Raw genomic sequence first — 21,865 nt, forward strand, 5'->3', positions numbered from 1 at the left:
TGTGATTTGATCAATCAAGATAGCTGAATCACTGGAGCTGTGTTGCCAGTAGACGTTATATAAGTGTAGGTAGTTTTGTACATTCTCAGCCGGTCCATCCAAAACCACTATTACTTTCTGGATGTAGGGTGATATGTTAAGCACTTGCAGAATTTTATTACCAGACTTCCTTTGCACGAATGTCAATAGGCCAGTCAATGGAGCAGGATGTTTATTTGTGAGATCACTGATGCTCCTAGATCCTATAAGATGGACTCTAAATCTGTAATGCAGAAGAAAATACAATGTCATCAAATGTTTGGAATACATTGCATGCATGCCACTTTCCAGTCTGGAGATGCTAGTCCAGTCCTGTTTTTAACTTTACATTCTGAGGCTTTTAGTCCTAGATTTCCCCATTATAAATCCAGGACTACAAGTCCAAGAATGCTAAGTTAAAATTTGGACTGGGCTAGCATCTCCAGAATAGTGCATATTCGCACGGATAAAATTGGATGATATTTCAGGACAGATTTCAGAAATAATGTAACATTTGTTAGTAAAGTGAGGTTTGGATAGACGAGGGGCTTGAGCAGAACCTATACGTTTGGCGTCTTATTTGTCCGGATGAACTCTTAATTTTTCCGCAGGGAAAACTCCATAATGAAGCAATATGACCCGAGCGGCGGGGGCATTCCCGACTCAGGAAATGCCCCAGGCGCCCATATTTATAGGCCCCAGCGAAGCAAGGGCCTTAACGAAGTCTGCAGGGCATTACCTGAGTCGGTAATGCCCCCGCCGCGAGGGGCATATAGCTTTTAGTACCCCAGCCCATAATAGCTGTGTGACCAGGGCACTAAAAGCATTCTTTTCTGTCCCGAAACACTGCTGCGTTTCGGGACAGAAAAAAAAGAAACGACTGTTAGGCAGAATCCCCTGCAGTACCCTTGGGGAACACTACAGACAATTAAGTCTACAAGTGGTAGTACTACACAGTTAGAGTGGTAGCAGTAGTGGAGCAGCCAGACTTATCTCAAGAGCAAATGAGCAGTAATAGGGATTACACCAAGGACTACAATTACTGTGACTCAAACAAACACTGACTCAAGGTTTCTGGTTAAAAAATACAAGTTCATTTATTTTTAAACCATGTGTTCACAAAACACTTCACTTCTATTAAACAAAACCACACTCTAAATATACCACACGCAACCAATTCCTTTGGTTCAGGTCAATTCAAGGAAAGTACATTAGGATTTGACAGACCTGTGTTGTGAAACAAAAGACGTTACTGGGAGTTAAGCAGCGCTCACTTTTTGACAGCAATGACAGTTCGGTCTTACGAAAGTAAAGCGTACCCTCGGGAAGAATTGTAACCGTAGTCAAAACACATTTAGCACATTGAATAAAAACCAAGGAAAAGGGGATAAAAATCATAGGCAATACTTTTGTCAAGGCACTTGAATCAGAGGACGTATTCTAAGAGACAGATAAAGTCAATAGGCCTGCGCCAGTGTCAAATGGAGCAGGGCTCTGTTGTCGAGTATCACACGATTAGAACAGTTCGAGATTAACGTTGCCAGGAGTACTTGGATATTGTCAAAGGGAGGCAAAAGTTATAAGAGGGAAGGAAGAAAGGACCAGCCTTCAGTATGGAAAAGGGTTCACCCGGATTCCTCAAGGTCGGACGGAGAGAACGACCAAATGGACACAGTAGCTTATTCGAATGAAGAAAGCTGATGCCACGGCAGTTGTCCCTGGTAGTTCCTGCAGACTCACGGTTCCTGAAGCTTCAGTCGTGGCGAAAAGAAGGACGACGTCTGGTGCGATGTGCACTACCCAGGGATGAGGCCAGCAGCAGCAAAGCAACAGTGAATAAAAGGTGCGCTCCTTTAAAACAGGAGAGGGCTCTTCTGATGGCTATCCGGACCACTACAGCTTTGTGAAGAGATTTTGACCCAGGAGAGGATTCTCTGGCTGTAGAAAGGTGAGGTGGTTGATGCCACCAGGCTCAAGGGAAGAAGACTCCAGACTGGATCTTCTCTGTTGTTGAAGGGTAGATAGCTCAGGACTGCAGCAGGGCTTCACCGGGACTCAGGAGTTGCAGCAGCCGTCTTCTTCTCCGCTTCTCTTCGGTTCTTGTAGTTCCATTGGCGACTCTGACTTCCAGCCGAAGAGTCCTGCATTTTATGCCAAAATCCCCCATTCACACAGCCTGGCTGTCAATCACACAGCAGGGGGGTTGGCCAGCCCGGACAACCACTTCAGCCAATGCACACAAAGTGCAACTTGGGTCTCCAAGGAGACCCTGTCCAGGGGGTTACTAAACCCCTCCCTTACATTCAGCCCACCTAGACACCCGGATGCCAAAGGAGGGCTTCTTCGCAGAAGCCCGCCAAAGGACGGCGAACAAAGAAGGCAAACCTGGTTTGCCGCGCAAAGTAAAACACAAGAAGGATGTTAACATAAAGAAATGGTGACTAAACCCGACCGGAGCCAAAATAAAATATATTTGGTCAAGCGGGTTTATGTTCGAGGCTAACACAACAGCCTAAAACAGTACCACGTTTATATACTATAAACGCGGTAGAAAAGTTAGGGTAGCTACCACTGCCACCAGTCAAGTCTTAGAGTTAAGGGAGGGAAACAAACAAATCTCCAGGAGGTACAGACAAAAAGGGATCAGTGTTAACCCTTTCCAATACTCCATGTAAGATGGCGTGCACTGGGTCTGCAGGTTAAATGACTACATAAAGTAAATGGCAACTTTACCTGTTTCTGGGGTACAGTAGTCAGCCCCAGAAAAATGGAGTCAGTGGGAAGTCTTAGATACAACCATGTGTCATTGCACTGAAGGTGCTGTGTAACACACAAAAAGTTGGGCTCATGGAGTGGTGTGGCTCCAGAGCCCAAGATCACACAAAAAGTAAAAATACACATGGCAAAACACACGTAAGAGTGGGAAAAAGGTTCACACTCTTACCAGGTGGAAAAAATAAACCCCAGAAATCCAGCAAAGCTGCTGAGGAACTCACTAGGTAAGGGAAATTAGCCATAAATGAGAATTCTCCCTAACAACGACCAAGAAAATGGCTGCCGGGAAAGGGAAAACGGAGTCCATTTTCCCTTTCCATGGCGGCCATCGGGAGCGGGCGTGCTGGGAACACAAGTGTTACCAGCGCGTACGCTCCTGAAAAAGGACCAAAAAGAAGGTAAGTGGGTTTGGGAGGGCGGTAGGGGGACGTAAAAAAAAAAAGAAAAGTACAAAAAAAAACATACCTGCATCCCTGGCGAGGGACGATGGAAGCCTCCAGCCGTGTGGAGGCGCGGGGATGGCCCCGCTCCGAGTCTCCACACGGCTGGAGGCTGCCATCGTCCCCCACCGGGGACACAGGAGCAAGAAGATAAGTGGGGTTAGGGGGAGGAGGGAGGAAAGGGAATTAAAAAAAAAGCCTTACCCGAGTCACCAGCGGGGGGCGAAGGCAGCCTCTCAGCCGCGGGGAGGCTCGCAGCGGGGATGGCCCCGCTTCCAGCCTCCTCATTGGCTGAGGGGCTGCCACGCTCCCCGCCGAGGGCAAGGCGGCTGGAATCCCGTCCGACAATCGAAGGATTCTCGGCTGGGTAAGGACCCGGCGAGAGCCAATCAGAATGCGTGTTGCATTCATGTTGCATTCTGCTTGACTCTCGCCGGGTACTAATAATAATTATGAGACTGACAATTCTCGGGCCAGATGTGGCCCAGTTAAGCTTATTCATATTCTCATTTTACAAAAGAGGTAATTACCTGAAGGTACTGCCAACATTAACACTTACCTGCTGCCGAGTCCCCTGCTTGCAAGTTTAAAATGAAAGAGTGAAAACAGGTGAAATTGCCTTTACTATTTCATTTTACTCTGTGTTGTGAAAGATGTCAATGCCTCCTGAAAGTATTCTTTGCTCTCTGCATTTACAATGTAGTCTGATAGAATGCACCTGCGTTTGGTACTGCATGCAGGCAGATTCCACACGAATCCACATGTTTTACACCGGCACGACATGCTAGTGGATAACTAGGTGGTTTTGCAGATAGAGCTGGAATTAAGAGCAGAGGGAAACGTTTTTACTATTTCCTCTCCCATATCCCAATCAACCTGCAAAAGGTTTATAAAATACCACGGAGAACAAAGTATACACATATAAAGATTTGTGTACGCTTTTGACATTTTTTGTTTTCTTCACAGTGAATGTAAAATGAGCCACTTTGGAAAAGAAAAAGGTGCATGTCAGTACATATCAAAGTGTATGGAGTGATTAAAGGTGACATGTTCTTCTTAAGGTATTTATTCCGTGTTCATACCCTGCTGTAATTAATTTAATGTCCACAAATTCCATAAGAGCTGCAAATCATGGAGGAGGTCAATGGATTGTGCATAGTATTTTCAGCAAGGAAAATCAATTGAAATAGCCCAGGCATATTGCGAGGAATAGATATCTGGCAATGGTGTAGAAGCCCTGGCTTTTTTTAGTTTTATAATTTAATAAAATGATGTGGCTAATTCCATCTCTGAAAGGGTAATCTGACAAACAGATCGCCATTTCATAAGCTCCATGCCAAAAGCATTGTGTAGACCTGGGCCCGGCTGCATCAGTAGCCTGATCTGCAGCACTTCAGTGGCACAGAGCAGGTCCAGAGGACACAGGTACCCATCTGACAACTTCAGTGAGAGCCAAGTCCCAGCAGCACAGGGGTGGCATTTAAGACATGCACCCCTGTACCAAAACCCTATTACTATTCTCGTAGCAGATGCATCTTTAAATATAAAACAAAGGGGAGTCTGGGAGTCTCTCTACCAGCACGAACACAGCCCAATGACCTATCCTTGGGTGGATGGCCCCTGGGAGAGACTCTGCCAAGTCTTTAGCTCACTGTCCCTTTCACAGAGAAGAAAATTCCCTGCATAGCAGTCTTTGTCCTGCCCAGGGGCAGTCCAGCACCGAAATGCTAGGCAATTCTCCTCTGGACAAGAGTAGCACAGCAACCGCATACACGTGTTTCAGCCTTGTGTATCAAGTGATTGTGCGGATTCACTAGCTCCGTTTCTAACAGCGTTTATCAATGCTTCATTTGCCTCTGGTATCGTCCCTCCCTCAAGGAATCATGGGTTCGACCATTACTAAAAAAAGAAAAACCTTGATCCTGACTCCCAATAATTACAGGCCAATTACGACTGTGCCTTTCTTGTTAAAAATTCTAGCTAAAGCTGCATACCTGCATATCCAGACTTCTCTAGAAAAAAACAACATCTTGAGGAAGAGGCAATCCGGATTCCTTCCACGTCATGGCACTGAGTCAGCATTGCTCGACCTCAAGAATCAGTTACTGGAAACAATGGACAAAGGTAAGCCTGCGCTGCTCCTTCTCCTGGATCTGTCTGCCGCCTTCGATCTGGTTGACCATAAGATCCTCTGTAGACACCTCATGGAGGCTGCCCATTTCTCCCAGGAAGCTGCAGCCTGGATTACTTCCTTCCTGGAAGGAAAAGCCATAAGAGTTTTATCTGATCAGGCCTCTGCTACCCCATCTCCCATCCACTGCGGAGTCCAACAAGGTTCATGCACCTTCCCCACTCTCTACAATATCTTCACCCTATCCCTCTTATATGATCAAGATGAGCACGGCATAGCATTTACAAACTATGCCGACGACGTGCAAATTCTCCTTCCCTCTCCGGCTCCTATAAGCAAGACTCAAACACCCTCACAGAGACCTATGCCCTCATCCAGGCCTGGATTGCGGCTAACGGGCTATGTCTCAATGGGGACAAAACAGAAATCTTACTGGTAGGTCTGAAGGAAATTCTTAACAGGCAAGACAGTCAATAAAGTACCTTCAGCGTTGAAAATATCGTAATCAAAACCTTGGGTGTGCACTTGGACTCCACCCTTTCAATGAAGCGTCAAGTCAGTGCCATCTCATTATCAGCGGCACTTATGACTAAAATCATGAATGCAGTAAAACCGCACCTCTCCACCAAAAACTGCCTTAATATAGCCAGAGCCACCATTGGGGCCAAGCTGGATTATTGTAATGTCCTGTTCCTAGGCACCTCAACCAAAAAACATCAACAAACGGCAAATCACACAAAATAACGCCATTAGAGCGACACTAAGCATTCCTAGGAGGGATCATATCTCCCATGCCAGACGAGACTCCCATTGGCTCCCAGTCAAAGAGCGCATACTCTTCAAGACACTCGCTATCACCCACAGATGCCTTTCTTACTCAGCACCCTTGTATCTGTCAGAAAGAATTCACCATGCGAATGCAAACAGACCCAATACTCACACCCGCTTACAGACCCTGCCTTCAAAAGAGTCAAAGCTGGAGGTGCTAGCTTCTCGGTGTTAGCACCAAAAAACTGGAACGCACTGCCACTCACGCACAGAAATGAAATATCCTCCAAAGTGTTCAGAAGAGCCTTGAAAACAAAGCTCTTTAACTAGACCATATTTGAGAGTCCCCCTGTAACCACGGACCTTATTTCTGAGAGTTCCCCTCTAACCATGGAACACACCTACTGTAATATTGCAAATAACTGTGTAACTGTCTCTATTTCACTTCTTGTTCCTATGTATCTTTGTATCCAAGTGAAACCTCTGTAACAGCACCACAATGCCTCGGGGCCGCTGCACACTTTATAAATTCAAATAAATAAAATACATCTGCCAGGCACTGCTATATTAGGCCCACATAATCACACAATTTCCCACCTTTTGTCATTTTGTTGCTAGGCAGTACCACTATGGCAGTGTCTGACAAATGGCAAAATTGCTGCCTTTGCATATGCTTGTTTAAAAAAATATGCAGAGCTCATAATTGACGTTCTGCACAGCCTGGATTTTTAGCTCACGTCATTTTCAATGGCTGTAATGTTCTTCTGGTGCTATGCCTTGAGAAATGCTGAACTACAAATACCAGAATGCAAGTTAATGTGAGCCTAAAATCCAGGACTGTCTGAACAGCTTATGCCTGCGAAGAGACGGCTTGAGACCTTTGCAAATTCTTCTACTAACTTAAAGAGTTAAAGCCACACCCCAGAGTAGATTTGATAACTCCGGTTTTTAATATTATTTCACGCACACACGCAGCTTGTCATGGGGAGGCTAAACAGGCAGCGCAACAGAACAAATACCTTTTAACCCATCGAACAAGCAGTTATCGTGCAAGTGGAATAGGCAGCTTTCAAAATAGTTTTGCTCATATTCAATTTTAGTTTTCTTGAGTGTTGTTAACTATTGAGCAGCTAACTTTGAGGGTTTGGCCTTTAAGCCACAGTGCAGATAAAGGCATCTCAAAACAAACTGTGACGGAATATTAATACCGTCAGATGGAATGAGGTGATATCATGCTGGGCCAATAGCACAGCGAGTAGATTGCTGGCTTTGATATCTGTGCAAAGCCTACTGACGCAGGATCGAATCCCGGCAGGGCCAAACTCAGCCTTTCATCATTTCGAGGTCGAAAAATGAGCATCACACAACGTGGCTAATACTAATAAGCAGAGCTCAGAAATCTGAGAATTCGTAGCATTGAATGGTTATTTAAGGTACTACCACCCATCGGGTATCAGAGCGAATAAACCACTACGCACAACAAAAGGCTCGGAGGAGGCTACACATCGCTAAATAAAAGTGTTTTTAGACTTTTCTCTAAATTGAAAGAAATCCAATATTTCACTGACGTCATTAGGTAAACTATTCCGAAATGTTGCTGTAATACAAGAGCGCTGTGTTCACGAAAACATGACTAGGAATGAGACCGGGCTGAGGTGCTCTGCTCTGCAAACTCACTCTTAAATGGGACAATGGTCCTCATTACAACTGTGCTGGTCCAGAAACGACGGTGCCGGTAAGCTTACCAGCACCGTTGTTTCTGGACTGGCACAGTACAAGCCTGCCTGCCGGAGCCGCTGTGCCTGACAGGCCTGACTCTGGACAATCAAATCGGCTTATTCTGAATGTGCATCCTAAATTGCCAATATTTGGGGGCCATGAGAAGCCCACTGGACCTAGCAACTCCCCTGCCACTAGCCCTCCCACAAGTCCACACTTTTCTTTTGCAGGAGCCTGTTGTAGGGTGTGAGGAGGCCGGGCTACACGCAGCAATAACAGACACAGAGTCACTGATTGCTTTGCATTAACTGCGAGCGGGAAGCCGCTCGCCCTTTTTTATTCATGCAACACACGTGACCGCAGCTGTCTGAACACCCGACAAGCTGTGGCCACAAACCAACATCATGTGACTGCACCTTGACGTGCTGCAGTCATAACATCCCATGCCAAGGGTATAAACATGAACATAATCACAAACTTTATTTCCAACAGCATAGACGATGTTTAGAGTTCTAGCCCTGGCCACTCGCACACATGCGCTGGTGGGCCCGGACCTTCGGGCCTTCTCATTCCGCCTCTTCCGCTCGGCCAACCCTGAGTCTCTTTGTCGCTGGCCTCAGCTCCTGTTCTAGGTCGCTTATTGGTGTTTCCGGTTCCTGCACTGACCGGCCGAACACCTCTTCGGTGTCAAAGTCCCATTCCAGCGAGGCTATTCCTTCATCTTGGTCTCTGAGCTCTTTTGCGTCCTCCTCCTCCCTTTTGGCCTCTACCACATGGAGTGCCATTGCTGCCTCGGTCCGCCGGGTTCTCCATGGCTCCGGCTCACTGGCCCCGGTGATTGATGCCCAGGATGCTTGGCAGAGCTTGGAGTAGTGACCTACCTTGTGGCACCAACCACATTTCTGCCCAATCATTGGGCCTGGCCCTGCATGTGCAAACCCCCTCCGCAGAACTCACACAGCCTCTGGGGCGCCTCATCCTTCTTTCTTCTTGGTGTGTGCCCCACCCCTGTGCCTGGAGTGGCTTTCTTGCTCTGTGCTCTGAACGGCGTGCACCACCTTCAGTTGCACCTCTTTTAGTGCCACATCCACCTGGGTTGACCCCACCTCGGCCAGTTCTAGGGCCTTTGCGAGCTCCAGGATGGGCATCAGGGGAATCCCAGTTTTCTTTAAGATCTGGGTGCGCAGTTTGCTGGACCAACATTTCTGAATGATTTGGCCCCTCAGCTCCCCTCTCCTCACGGACAAACGCACATGTTGCTGCTAGCTGGCGCAGCTGGGTGTAAAATGCATCAATGGACTCTGTGGGCTCTTGCGCCACCAGAGCTGGAACCTTTCATAGTCAACATTGACCATTGGGGCAAAATTGTTGGAGAGAGCTCTCCCTGCAGCTCTATACGACCCATTACCCGGCACCAGCACTCGGTATAACCAGTGAACCTCGCTCCCTGCTTAGAGTAGCAGGAGCATCTTCTTTTTGGCATTGTCATCTATCTCTGCTACTTCAAACAACATGTCCAGCTGTTCGAGCCAATGTGCCCAGCTTGGGCACAGGGTTGCCGGGCTTGCTGTCATGTCGAACTGTGCCACCGGGTGGCTGTGGAACGGCGTGGCTGCAGTGTCATGAAGTTGGGACGTCCTGGTGGTGTGAGTCCAGCCCCTCTGGCATCGGTCCCTCTGCCATTGCTGGCAAACATGGAGCCCTGCATCATGCTGAGCGTCTCACTTTGTGGGTGCACTCTTTTCTCCCCCCTTTTGGTTTTGCCGCACAAGCACCCTCCTGAGGGCCCGCGACTGAAGAGGTCCCTGCTCCTAGACGCTGCCCCCCTCACCTCTGGGCAAGGGGTCTGGGCCCCTCGGGTGACATAGACAGCTGGTGGGTGCTGTCGCTAAGCCCCTGTGCTGATATTAAACCGGATGGTTGGTTGGGTGCACAGGTGTTTGGCCCCTCTGCTGTGTGTAGGCCTCCCTTTTCCTGGGGCTGTGAAGTGGCCTGGACCACAGCGTCTCTCTCACCCTGGATATGGTGGGCCTTTTCTTTCGAGCCTCCTTTCCCTGCCGCACAAGCACTTTCAAAAGGAGTGCTGTGTCTGGGATTGTAAGATCTTCTGGGGCCCCCTGCTGGCTGTACCTTGACATGCCTGGCTTACCTTCTTCGGACGTTCTCCTCTGTGGGTGTTGAGAGCCGCTGCTGCACTTTTCTTTTTTTTTCTTTTACCCTGCGCTCCGCCACCGAGGGGAATCCTCCAGAAGGGAGCGGTGACAGGTACCAGATGAGCTGTATGCAACGGTTGGCAGTTCCCGGGCTGCCCAGCCAGACGGACGTCTCCTTCTTTGCGCCCTCTGCGTGCCATGAACCCTTGTGTTCTTTTTTTTTTCTTTTCCCCAGACGTTGGAATCTCCACCCGGAGGCACTGTGGATACACCGGAGGACCAGCTGTGCCACGGGACCTCCCCACCCCCACCCCCGGAAAGGAGCTCTGCTGCAGGGAGCCAGGCAAATGTGTCTGTCGGGGAGGCCGACACACACACAAGTCCTTGACTCCTTGTCGCCAGTTGTTTTAGGGTCCGGGGAGGGCAGGTCCTACTGAGCTATGTGCGGCAATAACAGACACAGAGTCACTGATTGCTTTTATTTATGCAACACACGTGACCACAGCCGTATGAACACCCAACGTGCTGTTGTCACAAACCAACATCATGTGACTGCACCTTAACATGCTGCAGTCATAACACAGCCTACGCGCCAAGATGAAGCACCAAGGGATGAATCAGTCAGGATCTTTTTGTCAGAAGCAGTTAATAACAGCGATACAACATCAGTGCGGGTTGACACACTTCAACGTTTACGCTGCTAGGTTCCCTCCTCCAGTGCCTGGTGCTTGGTGCCTGATGCCTGGTGCTTACCGGCTCCTGATGCCCGTGTATGAATGTGGAGAAAGTAAGAGCCAAGTGACACAAGGATTTCCGGTGTAGTGAGGTGGGGAGCCTACGCCTTCCTGTCGGAGTGTAGGGGGGAGCAGGAGGTGAGCAGGAGCGCTGAACTTTGAAGGCCTGTGTGAAGATCTGGAGGAGCTCAAGTGAGAATTTGCAATCGGCGCCGCTGGCCGATAGCCGGCTTTAAGGCCTGCTAGGATGCTAGGAGGAGAGTGCAGTGATGCAACATACTTATTTAGTCTTGATATTGCTGATATTGTGTGGGCACTGCTGTATTTTGCATAGGCAAAGCGGGAAATCCTAGAAACACGTGCATGCCGAAGGGGCCTTAAATATTTTATCAAACTTGTAGAAAAGCATTTAATTAAAACGGCACTGCAACAATTGGATTGCCTGTTTGGTTATAATACTACCTGCTTTTTCTCTCCAGTCTTGCTCCTGATGCTATACACGCTGCACGCAAGCTACAGAAAAGCTCATGACCAGCAACTGCATGGTCTAACCCTTTGAACTGGTTGTGAGCCAATATAAAGTGGATTTTAGTCAGATGCAGATGAAGTAACCTGCAATAGTAGGTGTTAGTAACACAGGACTAGCTACTGTGTATGCCTAACCCCTTGGAGCCTGTTGAGTCTCAATATAACTAGCGCTGCTGAACACGCAGACACATTAACCTAATATTGGGAGTCAAACCAGAACTATCCTATTCCTCTGCCACATTAGCTCGGTGAGTGCAAACAGTACCCTTTTGCGATGGACAAGTAGGGTGAGTCGGCCCAATTTCCTACCATATACGCTTAGTAAAGGCAAACAGCGCCCTGAGCTGACACAGCGGGCAAGCAGGCTGAGTCCATCTTTGCTCTCCGTTACTTCCCTCCTGTGGGTAGTCAGACTTGGGACTGCCAGCTGCAGAACATCCTTGACAGGTGTACGGTAGGAGGTTTGTGACAACTCCCGGTGTTTTCAACCATGTTGGCAAGTTGTAAGAGTCATCACCTTAGAAGCAGTAACAACGTGCTATCAGCGACCATTAGTGTCGTCTATAAGCTCATTCAAAATTGGATGGCCTCCCACCAACTTTATCTCAACAACGACAAAAACAGAAATCCTCATCGTTGGCTCAAACCCCACACTTTGTCATTGATCCAGCTTAAAAGGAATTCATCCTCAATGGTAACTGCATCACCACCTCCACCATTGCCAAAACTCTGCGGGTCTACCTTGATGCCAACCTCAGCTTTTCATGGCATGTGACCTCAATCGCCTCAGCGTCGGCATACACAGCCAAACTGCTTCATGCCAGCAGGCCCTACCTTTCCACTCCTAACTACCTTACAATAGCAAGTGCTATCGCTGGAACCATGCTCGATTATTGCAACGCATTATTTATCGGCACCTCAGAACGCAACCTAAGTAATCTCCAGAACAATGCTCTACGAGTGGCCACTGGCCTCTCCAAATTTGGACCATATCTCGGAAGCCAGGAGAGCTGCACACTGGCTGCCCATCCGGGAACAGATCAAATTCAAGACAACAGGCCTCATTACAAGGTTGGAGGTAGCCTTGCCGGTACAACCGGCAAGGCTACCTCCAAACTCGCATCCGTGGCTGGCACCCGTGAATGGGCAATTACTGGGCTATTCCGGCCCAGCCAGACCCGGTAATTGCCCTTTTGCGGGTGCCTGGCCTGGTACATCCCCATTCCCATTGAGCCCCACAGGCTCAATGGGAATGGGGAGGGTGGTAACGGTACAGGTGCTACCATCATGTTCTGCTCGTGGGTGCCGGTAGGGCCACCAGGTCAGACCTGGTGACTGCAAGGGCACCCGCGAGCAGAACTCCTAGTATGGTGGTATGGTAGCAACGGTGCCGGTAGCGATACTGGCACCGTTGTTGCCTTAACGCCATACTTTTAATGAGGCCCATTATCCCTGGTCCACTGTTGTTTCTCAAACACTGCCCTGACCTACCTGTCATGATGTGTAGGAAAAATGCGCCTCTACCCGCCCTCTGAGATCATCCAACTCTCACCGCCTGAAAAACCCTAATTTGAACCGTCTCTCAGTAGGGGGAAAGAGCTTCCCAGTCATGGCAGCCAAACTTTGGAACAATCTTCCACTTGCTCTGAGAAAATAATAGGCCTACTGGACCTTCCGCAGAAACCTGAAGATGTGGCTGTTCAACTGACTGTACTTCCCCCAAGACTATTGCATCCCCCTTGGCATTGTTCTGGCCTCCCTTGGCCCCCTTCCTGCCCCTACCTGCAAAGCTAAAAACCTCGGGGTCATCTTCGACTCCACACTCTCCTTCTCTCCTCATATATCTGACGTCTCTAAGAAGTCACACTACCAGCTGCACCTCCTCAGAGGTATTCTTCCCTTCCTCTCCTTCCCCCAGAAGCTCACTGTCTCCCGAGCCCTGGTTCTCTCAAGGCTGGACTACTGTAACAGCCTCTATCTTAATCTGCCTGCCTCCACTCTCCGCCCTCTGCAACTTATCCAGAACAGAACTGCGAGACTTGTCCTTGGCCTCAAGCCCAGGGACCGTATCTCTCCAGGACTGAAATCTCTTCACTTGCTCCCAGTGGCTGCGAGGATTAAGTTCAAAACCCTCTGCATTGTCCACAAGGCCTTCTGGGGCCTGGGGCCTAAATACCTTCAACTCTCTCTTCCTAAATATCTGCCTTCACGAGCCCTTCGCTCATCCGTCTCCAACTCCCTCATGGTCAGCCGCTTCTCGAAGCAACGAGCTGGGGGTAGATCTCTCTCCGCAGCAGGGGCCTCCCTCTGGAACAGCCTTCCTGCCTCCCTGAAACTTGAGGAGAACCATCTCCGGTTCCGGAAGCACCTCAAAACCTTCCTCTTCGCTTCTGCCTTCTCTCTCCCTCTCCCTTGCTAAACCTGCTAAACTCCCCACTGAAGTCTGCACTAAACCTGCATCTGGGCCACTCTGTGACCTCGGTCCAGGGCCCAGCCACTCTCCACTTGCACTGCCTCCCTGGCTCCTCCTGCACTGTGGGACTGTCACTGCATCCCTACAGCCCCCTTCCCAGCACTTGCTCTGCACTTACCTCGCACTTGCCACCAGCTGGCCCTTTTATTTATTATTTATTATTTATTATTTTATTACGCTACTTACCTTGTACTGCACTTTCCCCCCCCACCTCCTCCCCCTGCACTTTCTCCTTTTCCCCTTACCTCTGCACTTGCACGATCTGAATGACACCTGGCCTAGTAGGATCGTTTGTCTGTCTTCCCCTTGTTTCCCTCCCTCCCTGCCTCGTCGCGCCTTGAAACACTTGTGTATAGGCGCGTTACAAATACCATATCATATCATATCATATCATTGTCCTACCCCCCTTTTCTAACTTCCGATTCTGTTGTAAAATATCGCTTTCCATGCACCTCTTTTCACATAATGTAACATGTATCCTTGTACCCCAATGTAACTAATGTACCTAATTAAAATACCCTAATGTAACTAGCGCCGAGATACCGAAGGGATTTATGCGCTGTAACAAATGCATAAATAAAAACAAATAATGATAAATAAATGTTGGAAAATCCCAAGCTACCAACACAAGCAGGAATTTTAAAAAAACGTGTTCGCAGTAAGCTGCATGCTAATGCGACCGCACATAGTACAGCAGTCGCGCTGGAGGAAAGCAGAGCACCAACTAACCCGCACAGGGAACAAAGTAAAATAACTGCATTTCTTAAACTAACTAACACACCAACTATTGCGCAGTTAGCTGCTGAACCACCAAACCCAGTGCTATCTGAGAGTCTACAAGCACCTACCAATGAGTTGAGTTTGTTGTCTACAACTTTTTGAATATGTGTCTAAACTTACAGAGAGACTCATTGGGGACTTTTGCCCAAGCAAATGCACAAAGTCAAACCAATAAAGAACTGAGTATGGAAAATGTTATTGGACGTGTACCTACCAACAGAACAAACCTATCTACCTCGCCTGACTTAGAGTGTATTGCACGAAGCATGTATTCGTCCTCCCGGCATATAATGCGACCAATAGTCCCTCTGAATCATCGGATGAGGAGGACCAGCCTGACTCAGAAGTGCTGAATATTGTGAAGGCACTGTTTACTCTTTGCAACAACCTATATAAAGCAGCAAGTTTTCCTCCTCTCTGAATGGGCTGACCTCTTTTCTTCCCTCCTTACCTCAACCTCTCAACTTATCCTACTGGGAGACCTCAACGTCCACCTGGATGCTTCTAATCCCTGCTCCAGGATTTTCCTCAGCCTATGCGACTCTTTCTCCCTTTCCATTCTACCCTCTACTCAGACACACTCTGCTGGACACACCTTGGATGTTCTCATCTCCTCAGACATCACCCTCTCTAACCCTATCACGACTCTTCTCTCTTGGATTGAACACTTTATGCTCTCCTCTCACCTGAAACTCCTTGCCCATCAAGTAAAGCCTACTCCAGCACTGCTGGACACGATCAATCATGCCACCCTAATCAACAGACTCTGTGTGAACCTGGGCATCATGGATCAGGCCCTTGTGTGACTGACCTCCTGCCACCTGGACTGTCCCTCCCAGGTCGAACTTGGGTCCTTTCTCTCCACCACCTCTCTCTACACATATGGTGTTCCGCAGGGCTCTATCCTCTCACCCTGGCTTTTCAATGTCTACCTGGTCCTTTTGGCCCACCTGGTTTCCACCTTCCCTTGTAACTTTCATGGTTATGTGGATGACACACAGCTCTCTTTCAGTCTTCCCTCAGCCTCCACTCCTCCCTCCCTCATTCCTGACCGTCGATCTGCGATTCAAGATTGGTGTGCCTCCAGCAATCTTTGCCTTAATGCCAGTAAGACAGAGATCCTTCTCATTGAGAACCCTGCTCCTGCTTTTTCTCTTTCACTCTGGACACCCTGCTTGGGCCCTTTACCCTCGCCTTCCTGTGAGGGAAAAAACCTTGGCCTCACCTTCGACCCCACCATCTCCTTCGCTCCTCACAACAAAGACCTTGCCAAAAGGCCCACTTCCAGCTGCACCGACTCAGAGGTATGCTACCTTTCCACCCTTTCCCCCAGAAACTCACTGGCCTCATTACGATACCGGTGGCAGCCGTGCCGGTAAAACAGGCACGGCTGCCGCCGGTATCATTTTTTTTCCAGCGCCCACGAATGGGCAATTACCGGGTCATTATGGCCCTGCCAGACCCGTTAATTGCCCATTCGTGGGTGCCAGAAAAAAAATGATCCCCATTCCCATTGAGCCCCATAGGGCTCAATGGGAATGGGGAGGCCGGATGCACCGATACCATTCAGAATGGTGCCGGTTCATCCGGCATGGTCTGCTCGCTCATAGTTTGCCAGTACGGTAACAACGGTACCGGCATGCTTACCAGTACCGTTGTTACTGTACCAGCAAACTTGAAATTAACTGTCTCCAGATCTTGTAGGTCAGGACTGCTTTTGAAGCTGCTTGCGCTCTAGAACAGGTTTTCATTGTGTTACCCCGACTCAACTGCTTTTAACTTAATCTTTTATAGTTTCCAACAATTGTAAAAAAAATATCATTTTTAGTCACTTTTAAATACTGAGTAAACGCTGTGTGGGTTGCATATATGTGACCAGATTGTATTTGTATTGCTATTACCACCAGGAACCCATGTAGGACACAAGTGGGGGATAATTGAAGCACGGTCGTGCTATTAAGAAACTACATAGCCGATCAGTATAACGCTTGCGCGCTGCTTCTGACGGCACTATTCTGCGACACAGGCTGATCGACGGTCGGTATGTTCGGCTGCTGGACCAAATCTTAATTGGTTTTTGAAAACGGGAGGTGAGGAACTGCTTGGTCTGTCTGTGGAACTGCTCACCTCTAATGGCTTTTATTTGATTACGGGATTTTGTTTTACACTGCGCAAATATGTACTCACGCGACCTCTTGATGGAGCTTCAGGGATACCCTGGGATTCATCGGTCTAGGTACTGTGAACAAACTTAGACTATTAGCGATTGAAAAATCCAGGAGGTTATCAAGTAAAAATGATAGTGGCATCATCAATACCCATAACCCTGGATTGCACAGTGCATCAATTAACGCAAGGTCTGCAGTAAAACATGCTACGGGCCTGAATGACCTTTTAACTTCATTGAATTTAGATTGTTTGATTATTACTGAGACATGGTTTCAAACCAATTCAGTGTCACGGTTTCACTTGCTCGTTCCCCCAGGGCACAAGAGAAGGGGTGCCGGGGTTTCTATTGTTTTTAAGTCAAAATGTAACATAACAAACCTCCGTGGCCTAAAATGGGACGAACAGTCTCAGGTTGTTGCTTACACCTTATCCACTTCAGCAAATGACTCCATGTGGGTATTACTTTGCTATCTACCACCAGGTCCTGCTAAAGTCTTTTTGGAAAAACCTGACTTATTTCTTACATCAGAGGTGCTACAGTGCTCAAGATTATTGATTCTTGGGGACTTCAACCTATGGTGTCATGATTCTTTTAGTACAGATTGGTTAAGGCTGAGTGAAATAATGACAGCACGTGACTTATCCTTGCTGAGTTTCTCTGCCTCACATAATCTGGGCCACTGTCTGGATAGTGTTCTATATAGAGGGCTGAAAATGCGCCATCTAAAAAATATGCCAGTAAGCTGGTCAGATCATATGGTTGTGATGTTTCTTATTTTTTCTGAGTACACAGACCCTCGGAAAAGTACTACAATAAATTCTGTCATGGCTCGGAGCAAAAGAGCTATTGAGGCTATTACAGGACCTCAATTAACAGTGGGTCCACTACTATTCACAGCGTAAAAAGACTGAGTAGTAGTATCAGATTAATATAGTATCACCGAAGAACTGCTGTGATTTAAGGGAACCCTTGAATTAAAAAAAAACAAGATAAAACTAAATATAATGCTTGATTCTCAGAAGCTCAGAACGAGCTAAAGCAAAACTACTGAAGGAAAGAAAACATTTGGCGGAAAATGAAAGATTTATCTTCTCGCCAGGATGCCCAAGAGGCACTGGCGACATAGAGACAAGGAATCGCCCAGCCAAAATCACTGTTTTTTCAAAGTCCTATTCTTGCCTCCAAAAATCGATCTGAGGACCTATTTGCTGCTGTTAAGAACCTTTCCCAACCATCTTGTGCTTTGCTTAAATTATCTCCGTCCTGTACGCTGGCCAACAAGTTTAATGTTTTTTTTTTAATGATAAGGTCCAAACTATTCGTAAGAACATTGACTCACAAGCTACCACCACAATAATGCCTTGTTTGAGTAAGGATTGTAAAATAGCTCCTACCTCCTTGTCCCAGACCGTTTCCTTCTCACCGGTAGACCTAGAGGATATTGAAGCGTTGATTCTTTAACTGAAATGTACTAATCACGATTATGACCCCATCCCATCCTACTTGGCAGTGAAACATGCGTCATCTCTTCTGATGGATTTCGTAAATGCTTCCCTAAATCAGGGACCAGTGGCACAAACTTTAAAAAATCTGTCCTGACACCCTGTTAAAAAATTCACTCTGGCTCATCAGGTGTTGTGGAAACTACTGGCCTATTGCAGGCCTGCCTTGGACTGCAAGAATCCTGGAAAAGATAGTCGCCATACAGCTGCAGACTTACCTGGGGGGAAAATGCCATTCTAGATATCTTGCAATGCGGTTTCAGACCGGGTCACTGGACTGGGATCACCCTGGTGGCTGTGTGGGATGTCATTATAAGGGCCACCGATGATTGTGATCTAAGCATGCTGATCATGCTCGATCTTTCAGTGGCCTTTGACACAGTAGATTTTTATCAATTGCTGTGGACACTCTTGACGGTCGGCCAGGTCTCGGACTATGCACTGAAATGGTTTCCTTCTTTTCTAGAACATAGGACCCAAGTAGTTAAACTCAGAGCCCTTTACTCCAATGATCGGCCAGTCCATTGTGGAGTACCACAGGGATCTTCATTGTCCCCTATATTGTTTAATATTTACCTTCAACCTTTAATGGACATTTTGTTCCAGTTTTAATCGGTATCAGGTAAAAATATCCCCAACAAAAATATCGCCGTAAATATGGCCGTTTGGTTCGCCATAGGCAATATTTTTATTGGGGATATTATGTGTTAGCGGGGGTTGCTGGGGTGTCCCCCGCACATTAAAAAGTGATGCGGGGCTTGCAGGGGTGTCCCCCGCAGGGTCCATTGTGAATTTCGCCACAAAAATATGGGGATATTTTTGTATGGCGATATTTTTGCGGCGAAATTATCACATGGAACCGTTTAATCTGGAGTATCATTCCTATGCAGATGATACACACATCTATGTTAGATTAAAATACGTCCCAAAAGCAACAGATCGTTTCCTAGCCTGTGCCAATGCCATATAGAACTGCATGACTGAAAGCAAGCTTCAGCTTAATCCTAATAAAACAGAGGTGATAGTGTTTGGGACAAGCAATTTTTGTAAGGATTATCATGCCACCTATCCCTGTCCCGCTATCTTTGATGCAGATACTTCTTTTTCTAGTAAAGTAAAAAATCTTGTTTGCCTTTGGCAAGCATCGTTGTATTATAATGCTCAGGTCTCAGGGATAGTCAAAGCTGTATTTTATCAACTTAAGCTACTGAAACCTATTCTGCTGTTCATTCCAGAATCGGATTGGGCAGTGGTCATGGGGACCATGGTGAATTACATGCTCGACTACAGTGGCACTCTTCTTTTAGGTGCCCCGGAAAGTCAATTACATTGACTGCAGGTAGCTCAGAATGCTGCTGTTAGACTGATCTATAATCTTCCCAAAGGGCTCCCATATCCACATACCGGAGGAGATTGCACTGGCTGCCTGTCAGGAAAAAGATTCCATTTCGAAAACTCTGCCTGATCTATAAGTGTATTCAAGGAATGGCACCCAGATATTTGATACCTAAAGTTCAGTTTTATCAGCCATCTTGAGCGTTGCGCTCACTTGGCTAAAATGTGCTGGTTGTTCCTTTCTTTCATCATGCTAGCTGGGGGGATCATTGTTTTTCCATCAGGGGTCCTTGCCTTTGGAATTCACTCCCAGCTGAACTGTGGAATACCCCTTCCATTGCTGTTTTCAACTCAAAGCTGAAAACCTTTTTGTTTAAATAATTCAGGAACTTGAGGATTAAACTGAGCAAGCACAATAACATCTGCGCCTAGATGCAGGATTCCTGATTGTTCCGGAAGGATTTGCACGTAATAAATGCTATATCAATTAATCAGTGCCCTGGTTCTCTCCGGGCTGGACTACTGCAACAGCCTCTTTCACAATTTGCCTAACTGTACTCTTTGCCCCCTGAAACTAATTCAGAACAGTACTGTGAGATTTATCCTTGGCCTTAAGGCCAGGGACTGCATCTCTCCAGCCCTGAAATCTCTCGACTGTCACCCGATGGCTGCAAGGATCAAGTTCAAGACCCTATGCATTGTCCAAAAGTCTTTCTGTGGCCGGAGCCCACACTACATCCAACTCTCTCTTATGAAATACCTTCCTTCTAGAGCCCTTCACTCCGCTACCCCCAACTCTTTGAAGGTCAGGCACTTCTCCAGGCAGAGAGTGGGGGTAGATCTCTCTCTGTCCTCTACAGGTGCCTCCCTCTGGAACGGCCTCCCTTCCCCGCCCAAACTTGAGCCGGACCACCTGAAATTCCAGAAGCAGCTCAAGACCCTCCTTTTCTCCTCTGCCTTCTCTCTCTCGATCCCTTGCTAACTTACCTGTCTGCTCCACCGACTGGTTGCTTGGTTCCCTCAGAGTCTTACTGGGTACCAGGCTCCTCCACGACCAGTCTTCCCTGCACTGCCTCCTGGCCTACCGCGCATTTAGGGACTGTTACTTTCACCCCTACAGTCCACATGCCACCTGCTCTTACCTAGAGCCGCACTGCCCTGGCTGCACTTAATCAGAGCTATGCTGCCCTGATCGCACTATCCCTTTTTCCTCTCCCTTGCACTTCCCCTCTCAATCCCCCTGCACTTCTTTTGTCGCACTTGCACGATCCGAAAGGCCACAAGGCCTAGTATGATCATTTGTCTTGTCCTCCCTATGTCGTCCCTCTTGTGGCATCTAGAAACACTTGTGTACAGGCGCGTCATAAATGCTGTATCATATATCATATCATACATACCATACCATCAAGCACGGTTGAGGAAACACGCATCCCCACTAAAACAACCATACTACCTCCACCCTCACTCCACTTTTTTTGGCCCTCACTGAGTTGGTTCAGCAATTGAATGATATCCCTTTCCTATTCCTCATTCTCCCTTCCTTACTATCCACAGACTATTGTCTAGAGACACCCTGGCGGGGTCACAATATGTCACCTGCCGGAGTCATAAGACCACTTAAGTGGTGATGCGCACAATGTAAATAGTGGATAACATAACGTCACACACAGCTGTTGTGAAATAACTGCCATGTTTGTCTACCATTGATGCAACATACGGCCAATCAAAGGTCAACAAGAGAGGCAATCAAAATTTTGTTCTAGCAGATTTGGGTGGTGGAAGAATGAGTGATTGGCCACCTCAAACATTTAAACCCTTTTTGGAGTCCTTCCCTGACCAGGAGGCTGAGGTCAGTGTACAAATGGTACATAAAGTGTATGTCGATTGAATTGATTTGATGGATTTCACTTTGTGATGTGCTAAAGCTTTGAAGTTTATTGTCATTTAGTCATCCAGCCAGAATCACTAAATGGGATTATAGAATTACAGTACAGGTTTACCCATTATGCTATTTTTAGATGGATTCAGAGATGTGACACCAACATAGAGGTATGTCCAGAGGCGCGGCCCGGATTGTCTAAGAAGTGGGGCCTGCAGCTAATGTAGTTGGGCCCGCCCCAAGGGGTGCTTGCAGAGGGAATGCGCTTTGTTCTGCCCCGAGCAGAATGTGCAGGAGCAACCAATCATAGCAGGGAAGCCCAAACCACCCAAGGAGCTTTCAGGAGATTTTTCTCCTGAGAATTTTTTTTAAATGATGAGGTAAAATGGTGCATTTCATGCAACACTTTCAAAATAGGTGAAAAGCCACACAGTTTAAGACCGGTTTGTAGGGTAAGATA

The 21,865-nt window shown here is 47.5% G+C and overlaps 1 long non-coding RNA gene across 3 annotated transcripts in view; it reads left to right on the top strand.

Annotated features, from left to right (window-relative positions):
* The window catches only part of LOC138516031 (uncharacterized), an 86,650-nt gene that overhangs the window by 18,328 nt on the left and 46,457 nt on the right, over positions 1-21,865 (top strand). The gene's annotated exons all lie outside the window — the stretch shown is intronic.

The sequence above is a fragment of the Ambystoma mexicanum genome, chromosome 6q, assembly GCF_040938575.1.
Source record: "Ambystoma mexicanum isolate Mex_15411 chromosome 6q, UKY_AmexF1_1, whole genome shotgun sequence".
Lineage (NCBI taxonomy): Eukaryota > Metazoa > Chordata > Amphibia > Caudata > Ambystomatidae > Ambystoma > Ambystoma mexicanum.